Consider the following 19,672-nt stretch of genomic DNA (forward strand, 5'->3'; position numbering starts at 1 on the left):
CTTTTGACCATCTCCTGCTGCTTCTCTGCAGAAGGAGAATTTTCCATTTGCCCAGCAACGCCTGCTGCGCCTGGGGTGGAGTCCTCAACTTGCGATCCTTGCAAGAACTGCAGTGTTTGGCACTTTTCTCCACATTGTGGCCTCCACAATTTGCACTGAACCTTGGCATCAGATGTGAGGACTCAAACCAAGAGTAAATATCTCAGTCAGATTCACACATTAGAGAAAATGTGTTCATCTAAAAAAAAAACCTACAAAAAATCCAACCCATAGCAAGTGGTGCAAATGAGAGAAGGCTGAATGAGAGGAGAAAGGGGAGGCCCTTGGGCAGCATGGCCAGGAGACTTGGAGCAGGGGTGCTTGAGAGGCAAAGATTAGAAGAAGCCTGTTGTGGCAGGCAGATTGAGAGGGGAACAAAGACAGACATTGAAATCCAAAATGGGAGGGAATAAAGGCACTTCCAGGTAGATGGAGGAGTAGAGCCAAAGATAGAGAAAGAGGGAAAAAAACAGAGGAGTGTGAGAGGTGGAAAGGGAGACTGGAAGTTTAGTCCTCTGAAACTTGAAACGTGGGTATGTGAACATTTCTACAGCTCACTTCTCTCCCAGATCCCTTTGCCTGGAGAATGATCATCTGATACGGCTGACATCAGGTCCCAGGCTGACAAAAGGAATGGGTTCTAAAATGTCAGTTCACTGGACTAGTGGGGCCAGAGTTTCATCTGTTAGAAAAGGATAAGTGGCAATGTCTCAATCCTAAACCACAGGTTCCAGTAGTATTTTTCACTCTGGGTCAGGTTAAAAGATCCAAGACTATTGCTCAGTGGAATTCTACATAAATCTAAATTGGTAAAAGCTCACGTTTATATAATGATTTACAGTTTACAAACTACTTTCCTCACAACATCCCAGTGGAGCAAGTATCATTATACCCATTTATAGATGAGGAAACTGAGTCTTGGAGAAGTTAATTGACTTGCCCATGATCACACAGTTTAGCAAGTAGTAATGTTAGGACCAGAACCTTCTATTTACTCTGTATTAACCTTATATGACCCTGTTTATGTATGAGCTGTCTTTTCTGTTAGAATGCAAGCTCCTTCATGCAGGAACTGTTTCAGGTTTTTCTTTGCATCCTCAGCACTTAGTAATTGCTCAATAAATGTTCACTTCTTGAGGGATTAGAACCTATATCTTCTCAATCCTGTTTTCTTCCCACTCTAACACAAAGAAAGGAAGCACAGTAATAATGAAAACTATTATTTATAATAATTATCATCATAAGTAACAATTATTATCAATAATAATAGCTAGAATTTATATAGCACTTTAATATGTGCAAAATGCTTTACATATGTTATTTCATTTGAGCCTGGGGGACTTCAATATATGTGATGATATTCCCACAAATACCCTAACCTTCAAATTCTTCAACACACTCATTTCCCATGGCCCATTTCTCCATCCCTCCTCTGCTACACACAGACATAGTCATACTCTTGATCTTGCCATAATCCACAAGGGTCCCATATCCATTTTCATAAACTCTGAAATTCTTTTATCTGATCAACATTTGTGGTCATCCTCTGCCTTGCAACTCCAAACCCTTTTCTTAGACCTTACCTCAACCTTTGATCCCTCTACCCTTCGGTACTTTCTGAAGTCATTAGTCCTATGCTGGCTACATTCACCTCCCTTCCCTATCTTGGTCAGTTGTTGAATTAGTTTAACTCTACATGGTCTTTTCCTTCAAGTCCCTTGCCTTCTTCTCCAATTGCCAATATTGCCCTTTTAAGCCCCAGTCTTGGATTACCCCCAAAAGTGATTCCATTCCATCTCATCCTCTCCAGTAGACTGCCCCCTCTCTCATCTCTACTTGCTTCCATTCCTTCAACCACTCCACATCGGCCTCTTTACTATCTATAAAATAGATTCATATGTGCCCCATCCTCAAAACTCTAGCTTGAGTTGTCCATTCCCACAAGCTATAATCCTATATTTCCCTCCCTTTCCCTGCTAAACCCCTTGAGATTATCTACAATAGATGCCTCTTCTTCCTTTCCTCTCATTCTCTCCTTAACTCTCCTCAATTTTACTTCCAACCTTATCATCCATCTGAAACTGACTATTCTTTCCCAGTCCCCTTTGATGGATCTCCATCCACAGCACACTCAGTAACAATGTGTGTCTCCCAAGGCCTGGGCCCTCTTTTCTTCACCCTCTATTCTCTCTCACTTGGTGACCTCATCAGTTCCCCTGAATTCAATTATCCTCTCTTTGCAAAAGACTCCCAGATCCAAATATCTAGCTTTCATTTTTCTTGGGAACTCTAGTTGCATATTTCAAACTGCCTACTCACCATTTACAACTAGATGTCTTGTGGGCATCTCACATTCAATTTGTCTAAAACAAAACTCATTATCCTTTTCCCCAAACTCATCCCTATTTAATCTTGGTGCTTTCTCTATGAGATTATCCCCAATTTATCCTGTATCTGTTTTCTTTATATGTAATTGCTTACATGGTGTCTCCCTTAATAGACTGTGAGCTCTTTGAAAACAGTGACTGTCTTCCACCTCTCTTTGTAACTCCAGTGTCTGGCACAAGTAGGCACTTAATAAATGGTTGTTGACTGACTGACTAACAAATACCACTTTCAGGTATGTGGCATTTTTCATTAGTAAAAGAGAAAGTCAGCAGTAAAGAAGTGACTTCTAACCATAGTATTTTAAACTTTCGCTTGCTTGTGGACATTTCTTATCTCCTTAAAGGTGGGGGCCAGTCACATTCACAGGCCTCATATACCTCCCACATAGTAGGTGCTCAGGAAACAGTGGCCAAGTTAAATGAAATGGAGTTGGTACCCTGGGAATCTTGCACTAAACTCTCACTGTCTATAAAATAGGGATAAATTTTTCTGCTCCACCCTGCTTCCTAAAGACAGAGGGAAAGGAGAAATAACTGCTTTATCATTTGAATGATGCAACACCATATAAACAATAAAACTTTTTTTTTAAAGGCTTGCAAGCAGAATGCCAACACACAGGCAAACTGTTTCCAGTTCCCGAGAAATAAAGGGCTTGAGAAATCTAAGGTGTACATTAATTAATTATATGATTATCACCACCAAGAATGGGTACATCAAAACTGGCATTCACTGTTTTGGCCTCATCACCTTTTCCATTCTCTTTGTACTCCCCCAGGTCCGCTTATATTGAGTAATTTTATCTGGTAGCTTGGATGGTGCCAAAATCTTTGTTTGAGCCTGGAGCCCAGCTGTAATCTCAGAGTGCCAGGGAAGCAGTTTGGAGATTGTCGGCAGCATTTGAGCTATTTACTGCAGGGGGTGAATTGGAGGCAGCTAGATAGAATAAGGGCAACACCACCCAGAACTGTTCCTGATGTGTATGGAAGGAAGCATTGGGGGGAGGAGCCAGGATACAGTTTCTTGGAAAAGAAGGTACCAGATAGTTTGATGGAATAATGCTGCTGCCTCCTGTCATGCACCCTTTGGCTAGCAGGGGGATGAGGCTAAGTCTTGAAGCAGAAGTGAGTCTTAAAGGAATTGAGGGGCACAAAAATAGCTTATTCTATGCTTTGTCATTTACATGTATGAAATTAACAAGTGCTCTAAGCTCCAAACAGGACAAGGGAGGTGGTAGTCTCTCTGTTGATTTTTTCCTATTCATCCTGTATCCAGTTTGCCTTGTATACATTTATTTGCATGTTGTCTTCCCTGTTACATTGTAAGCTCCTTGAGGGCTCTTTTGGTATCCCCGAAGCTTAGCACAGTGTCTGTCACATAGTAGGTGTTTAATAAATGTTTATTTGTTCATTCTTGGATTGTCAGGCCTCATTTGGGTATTAGGTTCAGTTCTGGGCATCACATTTTAAGAAAAAGCTATTGATAAACTGGAGAACATTTAGAAGAGGGTGAACAGCATGGGGAAGGACCTTGAGGACCAATGGAAAGAATTAGGCCTGCCTACTCTGGAGTATCGTTCTCAAAGTGTGGTCTGGAGCACTCTAGGGACCCCTGAGACCCTTTCTGAAGTTCCACTAGGTCAAAACTATTTTTATAATAACACTAAGATGTTTTAATTTTTTTTTTTAAAGCAATCGGGGTTAAGTAACTTGCTCAAGGTTACACGGCCAGTTATTTCTGGGTGTGGTGCTAAGTATCTGAGCCCAGATTTGATCCCCAGGTCATCCCTACACTGGAGCCAGTGCTCTTACTCACTGAGCCACCTGGCCGCCCTGATGTTTTAATTTCTAATAGAGTGAATACCACTAGACATAAATCACATAGGCGAGAGCTCTTTGGGGTCCTCAATACTTTTTAAGAGTGTAAAGGAATCCGAAGACCAAAAAGTTTGAGAACTACTGCTCAGCCCTAGAGAAGACATGATTTTGGAAGATATGAAGCCTTGATTTTAGTTATGTAGACAGGACTGTTAACTGTCTTCCAGTACCTCAAGGGCTTTCAGTTAGAAAAGGGGTCAGACTTTTTCCGCTTGGTCCCAGAGTTAGAACTGGGAACAATGGGTGGAAAGTGGTGAAAAGGCAGATAGAGGTTGGGTGTCAGGATAACTTTCTAACTATTAGAACTATCCCAAGTAGAACTGACTGCCTGGGTTGGTGGGGGATGAAGGGAGAAAAGGAACGGGTTTTCTGTCAATAAAATTCTTCAAGCACAGGCATGATAATCACATGTCAGGTAACTTGGGGAAGAGATTTGAGTTGGACTTAGGTGACCTCTGGGACCCCTTCCAACTCTGAAATTCTGAGATTCTGTGAAGGTTTCCAGGCAGAAGGACAGCTGTGGGTTTGGGAAGCCAATGTTCCTTCCTCCTTCAGCCCTGGGCTTACTCTTCTTCTAAAATTTGCTTTGGCCACACACTGTCTGGCTCCTCAGGCTTCTTCTCTACTGAAATCCCCTAGATTTCCTACCCTGGTTTCTTTCCATCAGGACTGATAATATGCCAATTTGAATGTATTAACATTTGAAACGGTTTTGAACATGAGAACATCTTCTACTGACCAACTTAAGAGGATAATTCCTTCAGTCATTGTTAAAAATTAATGTACTTTTTCTTTAAGCTTGAACAGTTCCTAGCTACTGGAAGAAATTTGTTGTAACCAGAATTGTATTCAGTGATTCTGCATTAAGAGAGACTCAGATACAGCCAAGGTTACTATCTGAGTTGGTTCCAACCAGGTCTTCCAGTGTTTCATCCTAAAGCCCTATTTCTCAAAGGTCAGGATGAAGTGGTATTCCTGAAGGCTATATCCATGAGACACAAGCTTTGGTGAATCCTAGCCAGCTGCAAAGTCTCTAAGAATAAGCCCTGTGATGGGCTGCAAGCATATTCTGTCTGTCCTAGGCTAACTCTAGAGCAGCTCATCATCCCTGGATTGGTCACCAAGTGAATTTTTTTCGGTCAATTAAACTCAAGGTAACCATCTGCTAAGTCATGGAGGGGCTGTAATCTGACTCAGTGGAGGTGATGCCCACCCTGACGGGAAATCTGATTCCTATAGGATTGAATAAGTGACCAGCTGACATGACATTGACACTCTGGCATCTTGGCTCTGGGCATTTTCTCTGGCTGACCCCAAGCCTGAAATGCTCTCCCTCCTTCAGCTCTTCCTACTGCCTTCTCTGGAGTCCTTTAAGTCCCAACTAAAATCCCACTTTCTACAGGAAGCCTTTCCCTCCCTGTCTTAATTCTAGTGCCTTCCCTCTGTTCATTGTTTTCCATTTTTCCTGTATATAACTTGTTTGTACATATTTATTTACTTGTTGTTTTCCTCATTAAATTGTAAGCTCTTTGAGGGTAGGGACTGTCTTTTGCCACTTTTTGTATTCCCAGAACCATGTAGTAGGTACTTAATAAATGCTTATCGACTCACTAATAATGGAAAGGAGACACACTGTTAGATGACACTCTTGTTTCTATCCTCTGCTGTCTCAATACACTGACAAAAGTCAGTTTTGGGGATACTCTTTACAAGAAGGTCCTCAGGAACCTGAGCCTCCACTCCAATGGAAGTGGACAAGGCTGAGTGGCATAATGGATAGAGTTCTAGAATTGGACTCAGGAAGACCTCAAATACAGCCTCTGACAATAGATTTGTGATTCACTTAAGCCTCTGTTTCCCCATATGTAAAATGGGGACAATAGTGCCTGTAGTGGGCAGCTAGCCGTCACAGCATATAGGGTGCTGGGACTGGAGTCAGGAAGATTCCTCTTCCCCAGTTCAAATCTGTTCTCAAACACTTGCTAGCTGTGTGACCCTGGGCAAGTCACTTAACCCTGTTTGCCTCAGTTTCCTTATCTGCAAAATGAACTGGAGAAGGAAATGGCAGACTACTTTAGCTTCTTTGTTAAGAAAATCCCAAATGGGGTCATGAAGAGTCAGACACTACTGAAACCAAGGAACAAAAACCAACAAATGCCTGTAACATCCACCTGGGGCTGAGGTGGGGCATCCCAAAAGTCTTACTGCAGTTTTAAGCTAAAAGCAGCACAAAGACTTTGGAAACACTTCTATAAATGACAGCCATTGTTCTTAAGAATGTGCAAACACACCCTAAATCCTTAGACCATTGTACTACTGTTTAATATTTCTCTCCCCATCTTTTAACTAAGAGAAATTGGGGAGGGGGCTTCCCCTGGTGCCTAAGGGACCACAGATGGAGAGCAATGCCTCCAAAATCCCTAATGGGGTTACCACTCTACTCAGGTCTCTAGTAAAGTAGCCTAAGATGCTTCTTTAGAATACTATGCTTACATAATAGAGATTCACAATGTTCCATACATTTCTTTTTTATCTTCTTCTACAAGGATGGCAATTAGGTGGTGCTGGGCCTGGAGTCAGTACGACCTGAGTTCAAATGCAGCTTCAGACACTCATAACTGCGTGACTCCGGGAAAGTTTGTTTCACCTCTGCCTGCCTTAGTTTCCCTAAATATAAAATGGGGATAATAATAGCACCTACCTCCCAAGGTTGTTGTGAGGTGCTTATAAATGCTTATTTCCTTCCTATGTGGAAATACTAGTTTTATTTGATGTTTAAGTTTAGATTAAAAGGAAAAGAAAATGAATTTATAAAAAAATAATAATATACCACTTTCACTTGAGAGATCTATTTAATTATGTAAATTCATTGGCTCCAGGGAAACTGAGCTAAGTTTTAGATATCCTACCCAGGCTGATCTATTCAATTGCATTTTATATTAATCTAGAATATTACCAGCTTCCTGCTAGTACATTTCTGAAATTTCATGGTTTAAATTATAATGAATACTATCTTTATGTTTCCCTTTGATAAATAGGAGGAACATCCCCATATGAATTAGAGATGCTAATTTGCTAATTGCCTCCCTGGGGTTTGACTGTGACATCATCAAAGCATTTGTCATTGTTATAGGGTAGTAAAAAACAAGGCATGATGATTTCTGGAAATAAGCATTTTTTTTAGCCATCCAGTTCCCGATAGTGGTACTGTCATTTGTTGGGTCAAAAGAACACTGTTTCTGCGCAGTCTGGTTACAAGACGTAGTCCCCCAAATGAGTTTTAAGCAAGAAAACACTGTTGTGCTATTTGTATTCAAGCAAAACTTCAACCAATTAGGAATAGTGGGAGAAGGAAATGAATCTGAATCATTTCCAAGTATAAAATACAGAATATTTTAAAAATATATATTTAATATTTTATTTTCCCCCCAATTTCATGTAAAAACAAATTTTAACATTCATTTTCAAAAATTGAGTTCTAAAATTTCTCCCTCACGGGGGCGGCCAGGTAGCACAGCGAGTAACAGCACTGGCCCCAGAGTCGGGATGACCTGGGATTGAATCTGGGCTTAGACACTTGGCACCCACCCAGAAACACCTGGTCTTGTAACCTTGAGCAAGTTATTTAACCCCAATTGCTTAGGGGCAGCCAGGTGGCTCAGTGAGTAAAAGCACCAGCCCCAGAGTCGGGATGACCTGGGATTGAATCCGGGCTCTGATACTTAGCACCCCACCCAGAAATAACTGGCTGTGTAACCTTGAGCAAATTACTTAACCCCAATTGCTTAAAAAAAAAAATTTCTCCCTCACTCCTTTTCCTCCCCCTCGTTGAGAAGGCAAAGAATTTGATATAGGTTATACATGTGCAGTCATGTAAAGCATATTTCCAAATTAGTCATGTGGGAAAAAAAACAGGAAAAATAAAAAAAGTTTTAAAAAGTATGCTTTGATCTGCATTCAGATCTCATCCGTTCTTTCTCTGGAGGTGGACAGCAGTTTTCATCATAATAAAATACAGAATATTTAAAAAAGAAATGCTAAGATGGTGAAACTGACTAAGTTTGTCTCTGATACCTTCTGGCAGCCTTCCATTTACACTGAACTGGACTTCTCACTGGATCCTTTTCTTTCCCTGAGCCCTCACCCCTTTCATTCTTTCTGTGTGACAAATTTTCTTCCCCCAACTTATTCTAGGCTCCTTGAAATTCCACCTGGTCCTCAAGGCCCAAGGAGCTAGGTGTCACAGTAGATAGAATGCTAGGCCTGAAATTGTGAAGGCCCAAGTTAAAAGTTGACCTTAGATAGGTGTGTGACCTTGGGCAAGTCACTTAACTTCTGTCTGCCTCAGTTTCCTCAATTGTAAAACGGGGCTAATAATAGCACAAATGAGGTAATATCTGTGAAGTGCTTGGCACAGTGTGTAGAACAAGGTACATGCCATATAAATGCTAGCCATTGTTATTAGATAAAAGGCTAACTATTTCATGATGTCATTACCAACTCTCCCAACCCTTTTGCATCCTTACTTGGGAAAAAGGATTGCTAGGTGGTGAAGGCCTTGAAGGCCTTACACTTCTTTGAGTAATGCTTCTATATAATAGGCACTCAATAAATACCTGTTGATGTTGGAGATGAGCTATATAGTATTATGGCTTTATTAGTCAGGTATACGCACCATACTTTCTCCCTAAATGTGGCATTTATTGAGCTGATGCATGGCCTATAACTGATATGATTTTTCAGTGCATACCTTTTTTTTTTTTTGCCTTTTTAGAGATTTCATTTTAGGATTGTAGCTTTTATTTGTGGCTATATTTGGAATGATAATAGAAAAATATTTATATTATGAACTGGATGGGGTTATTGTGAGAAATTAAGTGAAATAGTGTATAAAAAGTGATTTCTACTTGAGATGAGAGCAGGCCTGTGATTTCATGGATAAAGGGGACTCCCAATGAGGAAACCATGAGCCCTTGAAGATCAGCACTTAAACTTAGTAACCCTCATAATAATTACTTAGTTTGTCAGATATTGCATATCTGATGCCAATTTGAAATAGCTGCTCACCAGTCCTACAAAGAGACTTTTTTTTAATCTTTGAGGGGGAGTATAATTGGCTGCTTGACTTAAATCTTTGAAATGCTGCCTGGCTTGAGTCATTTGCTGAAAGACATGGCCAATGGTCATCAGAGAAGGGACTTGAAATCACTTGACTATGAGGTTGACTTACTAACCACTATGCCATATTACTTATCAGATCCACTAGAGATATCAATATCAATAGAGATCTCTCTATAAATACATACAGCCTAAACTTTCAGAACAAACAAGGATATCTATGGAAGGAATAGAAGCAGAGGCAAGAGGTGCTACCCAGCTTTGAAATCACATGGGTAGAGGGAACACAGCTATGATTCCAGCCTTCTAGTACATACGGACAATGAGGCAGCTGGTTCCAGGCTGGCTGGCAGGTTTGCTCAGAGAAGTCACTGGATGACAGAACTATAAGACATGCAAGTAAGGAATCCTTAGCCCGTCTTCACTCCTCATTTCATCTCATTGAATAATGAGCCTTTTTCACTGATGTGTCTTTGGGCTAATGGACTGTTTCTTTGAGCAATCCATGACTTGTGTATTGAGACACAGCTAGGGTAGGGTAACTGGGTTTTAGCCTGAAGGCAAGAAGATGTAGAGGGTGCATCAATCTCCACCAGGTGAGCCTTCCTGTTTCCCAGGAGATGGTCTTCTAAGCAGAGGCGTCATAATATCCTAAGATTTCTACTTCGAGGCTAGCTCTGGGATCCTCCCCACCTCTCCCACAACCCTCACATACACTGTTAATTTAGGGATATGTTTAGTGTTGCTTTCTTTGAATGTTATTTCTTACTCTGCTCCACGTGCTAAAATTGCTAATTATGGCTGAGTTGCCTGGGAGAACAGACTTTCTTCAAGGGGACCTGCTGGAGTCTCTGCATTTGATGCTGGGTGATCTAGAAGCACCAGCAAGGTCAAAGACATTCTGAAAGGAGGAGCCTGTGACATAACATGATGCATGACAGGTGCTGCCTCTGCTCCTGCATGACCTGTACAGGTCTGAAGTCCCTTCTGTGTCTTCCATTAGGGGGTATGAATCAAAGGAGATGATGCGTGCACATTGGCCACAAACCCAATCTTTCCAAAAACAAGTACTGCATAGCACAATGGAAAGAGCAGTGTGTGTGTGTGTGTGTGTGTATTGTGTGAGTGTATGTGTGAGTGTGTGTATGTGTGTGTGATAGTAATGGCAATTAAAGATTCCCCTGTATTGGCTTGGTTTTCAAGTTGATTGTGTTAAAACCCAGAGCTTGTTAATCCCACCTGTGGGATGGACTTTTTGATGTGAAAAGAAAGTCCTGAACTGGGAGGAGCTGGTGACGTAGATTTGGAGAGACAAGTGAGAGGCGGAAGATCTTTTTGGAAGCAGCACCTCGTGGAGAGAGAGAGACTAAGAGAATTGCTGGTGGCCGCTTTGAATTGCCCTGGACTTTTGAGACCTGCCCCTGAGCTGCCAAGGACTGAGGAGAAATGGCTGTTTTGCTGGTACTTTGTCTGTCTGTTTTGATGTTGTTTTGCCAGATTTGTCCACTGGTGAAAGACAGTCCTTTTGTTGAAGAAGTCCTGGAACCTGGCTGTTCGCTAAGAAGCCCTGAGACTGTCCTGCAGACAGAGAGTGAATACTGTCCACTGGTGAAGGACAGTGCTGTTGTTGCAGGAGTCTGGAGACTGTCCTGCAGACAGAATGAATACTGTCCACTGGTGAAGGACAGTGCTGTTGTTGCAGGGGTCTGGAGACTGTCCTGCAGACAGAGTGAATACTGTCCACTGGTGAAGGACAGTGCTGTTGTTGCAGGGGTCTGGGAACCTTTCTGTTGGTTCAGAAGCCTTGAAGAAGGATTTTCTGGTTGTATGTTTACAGAAATCCTGGGAGAGGGTTTTGCTAATGTGTTCAGGGGTTCTAGGACTGTTCTACAGACAGAGGATGAATTCATGAAGGGACTGGCAATGTATCTTATGGCCTTGCTAAGCCTTGTCTCCCCAGGAACTAAGATTGCTGAGAACTTGCCTCCTGTCAAGATGAAGAAAAGACCTCCATTTGGGTATTAAGTGCTGTGTTTAAACTTGATGTAACTCTGGGGTAGACTCAATTGTGATCCAGGGGTGGGGAACTTTTGACCTTATGTTTAGGAACTAATCTCCATTTGAGAAGAGGGGCTTTGTGGTGGACTTAATTAAGGTATAGCCTAGGGGTGGAGAAGTATTTAGAACAGAGACTTTGTAATTGATTGAATGATTGGAAGGTCCTGGGGTGGGGTAGTACTTGGAGATTATTTAATCATGCTTAGTAAATGCTGTATTTGGAATGATGTCATGTTTTGATCTTCTCTGTTCTTGGTTTGTCACTGAATAAAATGGAGAGCACCTATGCTGGTATTCTGAACCTTGGGAAGTTGTCTTTCCTTGGGCATTATATTACAGTGTGAGTGTGTGTATGTGTGTGTGAATGTGTGTATGTGTGAATGTGTGTGTGAGTGTGTGTGTATGTGTGAGTGTGTGTGTGAGTGTGTATGTGTGTGTGAGTGTGTGTATGTGTGAGTGTGTGTGTGTGTAGCAGGGGCAGTCAGGAGAACCCCTGCTCCATTTTGTTCCCCCAGTCTACTGGATAACACTATAGAATATATAATGCTACACACACACATACATACATACATACACACAAACACATGTGTGTATGTGTAGGTATATGTAGGCACACGTACACATACATGTATATAATGACTTTTGTCAGAAGGGAGGATCTCCCATGGAGCTAGAAGGTGCCTTGCTGGTAGGACACAGGAAACTTCTGATTGGATCTTAGTCGCTGGGACCATCTTAAAGATTAGTCATAGCTGAGATCTGGTAGGGAGGGAGGGGGAGAAAGACTTTTCTTAGAAGAATCTCTGACCTTGGTTCTCTTTTCCCCCACTTTCTGTTCCTTAAACTTCTAGACCGGAAGGTGGAAGGCTAGGGGTTCTCTTCCCTTATTTTCAGGATTCCTTCCTCCCAGCAGTACCCCACCACCATCTCCCCATCTCCATTAGGAACTTAGAGCAGAAGCACATGGGTATGAGACATGTGCTTGCTTAGGTGATTGACCAAGGGTCCTAGACCCACTTCACTTGCCCTTCCCTGTCAATTCCTCCTGAGTCTTTCTACCTGTTTCTTTCTTTTCTTCACTGGTCCAATGATTAATGATCCTGATAAATGGACTTTTCCTCTCAGGAGTTGTCTCATGACTAAGCCTGAGTTTTAGAGCTTCTGAGTTCAGGAGTCAGGTATTAGCTACCCGGAGGGAGAAGACTTCTGTAGCAGCATAATTCTCAGAGGAGAAAAGGGCCCCCAGAAAGAGAACTCTGTAACCGGAGGACTAAAGCCCTGTCATGGCTGGATGAGAGATCTAGACCTTAGGAAGTCTTGATGAGTATTACTCAGTTTCTCATACACTGCATCTGATGCCAATTTGAAATAACTGCTCACTAGTCCTCCAAAGAGGTGTTGTTTGTTTTTTTTTATCTTTGAGGGGGAGTATAATTGGCTGCTTGAGTATTTTGTGTTTACTGAATTCACATATGACTATGAATCCTTTGCATCTTATCCACTATGCATAGTGGAGAAAATGAAAAGCTATGTCATGCCTGGCATACATATTACACACTGAGTGGCTGGAGAAAAACACACACTTATGGGAAAACCCTCGACATATGCCACACAGAAACTTTGTTTTAGGGGTTTTTCCTGGAGGAATACAGGTAGACGCAGTAGCAAACATGAGACAAACTCACCTTCCTCAAGCTAGGTCTCCAGAATTGAACCTGGTCAGTGTGAATCCAAAGTCCTTTATAAGGGGACTATGGAAACAGGCTGGCACATCCAAACAATTAATGTGCCTCAGTCTAAAAAAAGCACTGGTGCCCTGAAGTGGGTTCAGCACACCCCTTATAATCTTGTTTACACTCTGAAATCGCTTAACAAACCCTTTCTTTATAAATAGTGCAGAGGTCACATTTAATCTAGGCTCATGGAGGTGGTACCATACAAAGTCCACGTTGGCGGAGATGGAATGAATAATGAACATACAGCTAGATTGTGTGAGAATGCCCTACATACACTGCGCATCACGCTAGTTTTGTGCATCTGTTTTACAGGCTGTGGCCTTTGTAACTTTTCATTGTAAAATATCTTTTATTATCCATCTTTTTTCTTCCCTTGATTCCTTTTTCAGTCACACAATCTTTTGGTAGAGAACATTTCCTGCACCATTTCTGAGTCTTGGAGACTTCAGAGACCTTGAACGTCTACATTTTCCCTAATTTGTTTGTTTTTCAAGTCGCAGAGGTGTTTGTTTTGTTCTTAAAGCTAAACTAGGCCCTTCAGAATTTATTTCATTAAAATGTCATTAAAGTAGTTCAATGAGTTCAGATCGGACCTCGGACACTAACGCATACCCAGGATGCCTGCTAGCACAGGTTCTTAAAAATGCGTTGCTGGGCAAGAGAGCTGTTTAAAGAGTCAACAATCTTTATATATATATATATTTAGTATATATCTATATCTATATCCATACTCTTTAGAGCCAGAGGGCATCCCAGCCCTCATGACTCAGTGCCTAATTAGAAATTAACAAAAGGTATGAAATCCTTCCTACAAGGGAGCCTCCCCTAAGCAAGTTTCCCTTAATGGGATCCACCAGAGGCCTATTAATGGGGGGGAGATATCTTAAATCCAATTAACATTACAGTTGTGTGACTCTGGGCAAGTCACTTAACCCTGTTTGCCTCAGTTTCCTCATCTGTAAAATAGGCTGAAAGAGGAAATGACAAACACTCCACTATCTTTGGCAAGATAACCTCAAATGAGGGTGGCTAGGTGGAGCAGTGAATAGAGCACCAGTCCTGGAGTCAGGAGGACCTGAGTTTAATTCTGGCCTCAGATACTTAACACAAATCTAGTCGTGTGATCTTGGACAAGTCACTTAACCCCAATTGCCCTCCAAAAAGCAAAAAAGAAAAAGAAAACCCCGAATGAGGCACAAAGAGTTAGACATAACTGAAAACAAAACAAGCAAAAAATCCAAATGAAATTGAGAAGATAGAATTCCAGAGTTGTTTCCTATCTCATTAGACTCTCTCAGCCTGTGAGGTCCCTAGGGCAGTCACTATTATCCCCATTTTCCAGGTGAGTAAGCTAAGCTAGGGAGGTTAAATCACTTGTCGAAGATGGCCACTTGCTTTGGACACCGCCATTGGGATTCCTGTTCAGATACAGTTTGGGGGACCAGATGACCTCTAAGGCACCCTGGGAAACCTAGTAGATGGCAGAACTAGGATTAGGGGCCAGGCTTCCTGACAGTACGCCTAGTGTTTTCCCAACATTCCATACTACCTACTCAGGTAAGACATTCAGACAGCACTTGAAGGTTTGCAAAAACTTGACCTACATTGTCACAGTTGATCCTTAGGACAATCCTGTGAGGTCGATCTGCTTTTTTGATCCTGACCTGAGAGTTAGTGTAGACAGCGCTGAGTGAAGACACTCCCTCTACCAATGTAGAAGGGCAGCTGGTGTCTATGACTTGCCTGGGGGTAGCACAGCAGCCAGGATCCGACAGAGGCAGGGCCTGAACCCAAGTGTTCCTGACAGAGGCAAGCTCTTCTATCTCTACCCTACTGCCTTTGCCTGGAGATGCTAATAAATTACCATTGTTCCCATTTTACAGATGAGGAAATGAGCTCAGAAAGGTTTAGTGACTTATTTATGGTCACTGGGCAAGTAAGTGCCAGAGCTGAGATTTGGACCAAGTTCTCTTCGAGATTGAACAAATCAAGCTTTTGTTGATGTTCAATCATTTTTTCAGTCATGTCTGACTCTTCATGACCCCATTTGGGGTTTTCTTAGCTAAGCTACTGGGGTGGTTTGCCATTTCCTTTTCCAGCTCATTTTATAGATGAGGAAACTGAGGCAAACATGGTTATGTGACTTGCCCAGGGTCACATAGCTAGGAAGTATCTGAGGTTAGAGTTGAACTCAGGAAGAAGAGTCTTCCTGACTCCAGGCCCAACCACTCTATTCAATGTGTCACTTAGCTGCCCCCAAGTCAAGTTAACAAGTATTAAATAGTATGTGAAGAATACTGTGCCAGGAATTACTAGAGGAGTAGACAACAGTTGATGTCTTCAAAGAGCTTACCTCTGTTTCTGAAAGTGAAAATTTACAAGTTCTTAAGCTGTGGTTTCATCCATGTGGAGACCTCCAGGTATGAAAATGCCCTTCACCAGTGAAGATTGACAACTCATCTGTAACTTTTACGAGAGAGATGTCCAGGACACTGAGAAGTTACATGACTTACCCTGGTCATATCAGTTCATGTCAAAACCAGGAGTGGAACCTAGGTCCCTTTGACTCCAAAGTTGGTGGAGTCAAAACCAGGTGGAGGTGGGGGTGGGGTACACTACTCATCTGAGATATAGCTACTGGAAGAAGGAAGTACCTTATTCCCAGACACTGCAGTGGTGTCCTTTAAATTTTAGCACAGTGGAGCAAAGCCCCAATCACCCTGCCCTAGTTATGGGACTGAAGTCTAGTCCTCTGTATATTGTCAAGAGGATAACCTAAGGAAGAATATTTTCAGATATTGGATTGCGTGAGACAGGCTGTGTGTGCTATAGGGAATAAAAAAGGGAAAAGATTATTGCAAAGAAAAATGTGAATAACTACATTCCCCTTATGCTTAAGGGAGCAGCTGGGTGGTTCAGTGGATAGAGCACTGGGTTTGGAATTAGGAAGACTCATCTTCATGAGTTCAGATCCAGTCTCAGAGACTTATGAGTTGTATGACCCTGGGCAGGTCACTTAACCCTGTTTGCCTCAGTTTCCTCATCTGTAAAATAAGCTGGAAAAGGAAATGGGAAATAACTTCAGTATCTTTGCCAAGAAAACCCCAAAAGAGTCAGACATGACTGAAAAACAATATTTATGCTTAAAATGTATATATATATGTGTGTGTGTATGCTTAAATGTATGTAAATGAATTAATTTGATATTATAGCATATGGTTTGTCCATCCAATTTTCCTTTATAAATTAGTAAGAACACTGTGATATAGTTGTTAGAGATTTGAATTTAGGAAAACCTGGGTTTGGGTCCTTTTTCTGAGATACTAACTATGTGAACAAGTTCCTTAACCTCTTATAATCCAGGCAGCTTTCCTATGAGTTACAGAGTAGATTTTTTTTTAAATAGTCTTCTAAGTATACCAGGTAGGAACCTTTCTTTTATAAGGAACTTTCTTTGTCCATAAAAAGAAAGTCCAAGCTCTGTTAAGAATGTGTTAAAGTTTTTGACCCTGTCTGGTGTCCTGAACTTTTTTTTTTCCAACCAGTGGTCTAATGTATTCAGGTTTAATATTTTGAGAGTAGAAAATTGAGATGAAAAAATTCTGAAGCAGGAAACTTAAGTTTCATTCTTGAAAAGGTTTTAACCATGGGGATTGGGGATTGTCAGATTGTATCAGCTTCTTGGAACATCAGCCCTTTCTCAGAAATGATTCCAGTGACTTTGCATTTGCCCTCAGGACTTTCACCTTTCTAATGATTGCTAAACTTCCAGGATTATGGAGCTGAAGGCACTCTTCCTCTCATAAACTACCTGTCTCTCTGTATTCAGAGTTCCATCATTCTTAGTCCGAAGTCCTCAGTCCCTCAGTCCCCTCCTTGCTCTTAAAAGTAACTGGATACTCTAAACTGGGCATCCAGTCCCTGATTTCCTTCTGCCCTCAGTCACCCCATACTCCAGACCATAAGAATGGGTGTCTAGAGTTTCTTTACAAGGAAAAAGAAAATAAATTTGTTTAGAAAATTTACTACCTAAATATGGTTCTGAGTAGCCAGGTGGCTCAGTGGATAGAGTGTCTGCTCTAGAGTCAAGAAGACTCATTTTTCTGAGTTTATATCTGGCTTCAGGCACTTGCCATCTGTGTGACCCTGGAAAAGTCATTTAATCCTGTTTGCCTCAGTTTCCTCATCTGTAAAATGAGCCAGAGAAGGAAATGGCAAACCACTCCAGTATCTTTGCCAAGAAAACCTCAAATGGGGTCACACACACGACTGAACAACAACAAAACATAGTTCTCCAGACCTAGTCTGGCCTCTCATCATTCACTCTTGGTCTGGTTCCCTCGTGGCCCCAAAGAGAATGATGTCTGGCACCAGAGAATGTGGCTGTCCCTCATGCCTGGAATGTGCTCCCTCTACCTCTTGGAATTCCTGGCTTCCTTCAAAACTCAGTAAACATTACTTTCCAAATGAGACCTTTCCTGCTCCTCCCACAACTGCTAGAATTTCTGCAGCTCTCCTGGTTTGCTTGATACAAAGCCCAGGCTCCTGTTCAGCTAATCAAGAAGGAGAATGCTTCTCCCTTCTTCTAATGGAGACAGGAAATGAAATGCAAATGATAGATGTGTTTCTACCCCTTCAAGATGTAGAATAATTCTATGTGATGCTCAGGTCTCCCTCCAAAGTTCACAGAAGATAATCCTTTTTTTCTTTTGGTTTCCGTGATTGCTTTTATGACAACACAGCCTGGCTGTTTTCCTACCATACTTCAGCTTATAGCTTGGAATCAACCAACAAGAATTTATTAAGCACCTATTATATACTGGCAGGCTCCTTGCTAAACAGTAATAATAGCTAGCTAGATTTATATTGAGTGTGTTAAATATTAACACATTTGGTCTTCATAACAACCCAGGAAAGAGAATGTTATTATACTCATTGTATAGTTGAGGAAACCAAGGCCAACAGCAGCTAAGTGACTTGTCCAAAGACGCACAGCTAATAAGTATCTGAGATCAGATTCAAACTCAGGTCTATCTGACTCTAAGGCCAGGACTCTATCTATTCTAATACCTAGTTGCCTCAAGGTAAGAGACAGAAAAAACAAAATATTCTCCCCATCTTCTTGCTTATCTCACAGCAACGAAGTAGAGAGGGGACATTTCTGATTAAAACAAAACAAAAATAAATATAATCCTTTGAAAAGCCTTCCACTGGGTTTCCCAGAACAAGTCTGTAGGTATCTTGTGGGTGCCTGCCCAATCTCAGGGCTAGAAACTGGTCTCTTGTAATATTTACATTTATAATGTGATTTGAGGAGTCCATGGATCATTTATTTTCTCCTTGAAGTATTGTCAGTCTTTCTATAAATTCTAGTAGATTAGAGTGAAGTCAGGTGAATTGTGTAGTAACTGGGTCCAGAAATAGTTAAGAGGAGACTGATTTTCTTCTGCTTCCAAGTGCCACGATGCACATGGGAAAACTTGCCAAGGCAAACATTTGCTGGTATGTGTGGTACGTTTTGCTGGTCTATCAGTCAACAACATCGATCAAGTGCTTAATTCTCCTAGGTTCCAAGGTCCAGGGACACAAAAGCAAAACAGTTCCTGCCCTCAAGGAGTTTATAGTCATAGGGAACTAAAAGGGACCTCAGTGGCTATTTCTCATAACCATAGAGGTTAAGTGACTTGGACAAAGTCACATGGCTAATGTCCTAGGGGCAAGATTTGAAACAAGATCCCCTTACTCCAATGCCAGTTTTTCCAGGGTGCTACTCAGTCTACGAGGGAAACAATATATATGTTCTGTTCTGTTATATAAATATGTACAGATAGATGGATGGATACACACAAAACACAGGCAAGGGAATTTTTGGAAGGGAGCAGGAAAGGTCTCATGCAGAAAATGGTACTTCCTGAGTCCTGAAAAAAGCTAGAGATTCCAAGACTAAGGGGTTGAGAGGGATTTCATGCCAGGAATGGAGCTAGTTGACTAATTGACTAATACACATTTATTAAGTGTCTACTATGTGCCAGTCACTGTGCTAAGTGCTGGGGACACAAAAAGAGGCACAGTGGAGACAACAGGCAAATAGATATGTACAAATTATATACAAGATAAATTGGAAATAATTTAGAGAGGAAAGGCACTAGAATTAAGAGAGGTTGGGAATTTTTTGGTTGTTGTTCATCCTTGGTTTTTCAAATTAGAACTTAATGGAAGATTGGGAAGGCAGTAGGTGGAGTTGAGGAGGGAAAGCATTCCAAACAAAGTGCCAGGAGCCCAGAGATAGAGTGTCCTTTTCATGGAACAGCCAGGAGGCCAGTGTCACTGTATCATCAAGTGCATGAAGGGAAAAGTAAGGTATTTAATCCTGGAGGCAATAGGGAGCCGTTGGAATTTATTGAGTAAAGGTGTGTGTGTGTGTGTGTGTGTGTGTGTGTGTGTGTGTGTGTGTGTGTG

This window comes from Petaurus breviceps, unplaced genomic scaffold (genome assembly GCF_028583685.1).
Source record: "Petaurus breviceps papuanus isolate PSGF00001 unplaced genomic scaffold, PetGlider_PUasm1.0 90692, whole genome shotgun sequence".
Lineage (NCBI taxonomy): Eukaryota > Metazoa > Chordata > Mammalia > Diprotodontia > Petauridae > Petaurus > Petaurus breviceps.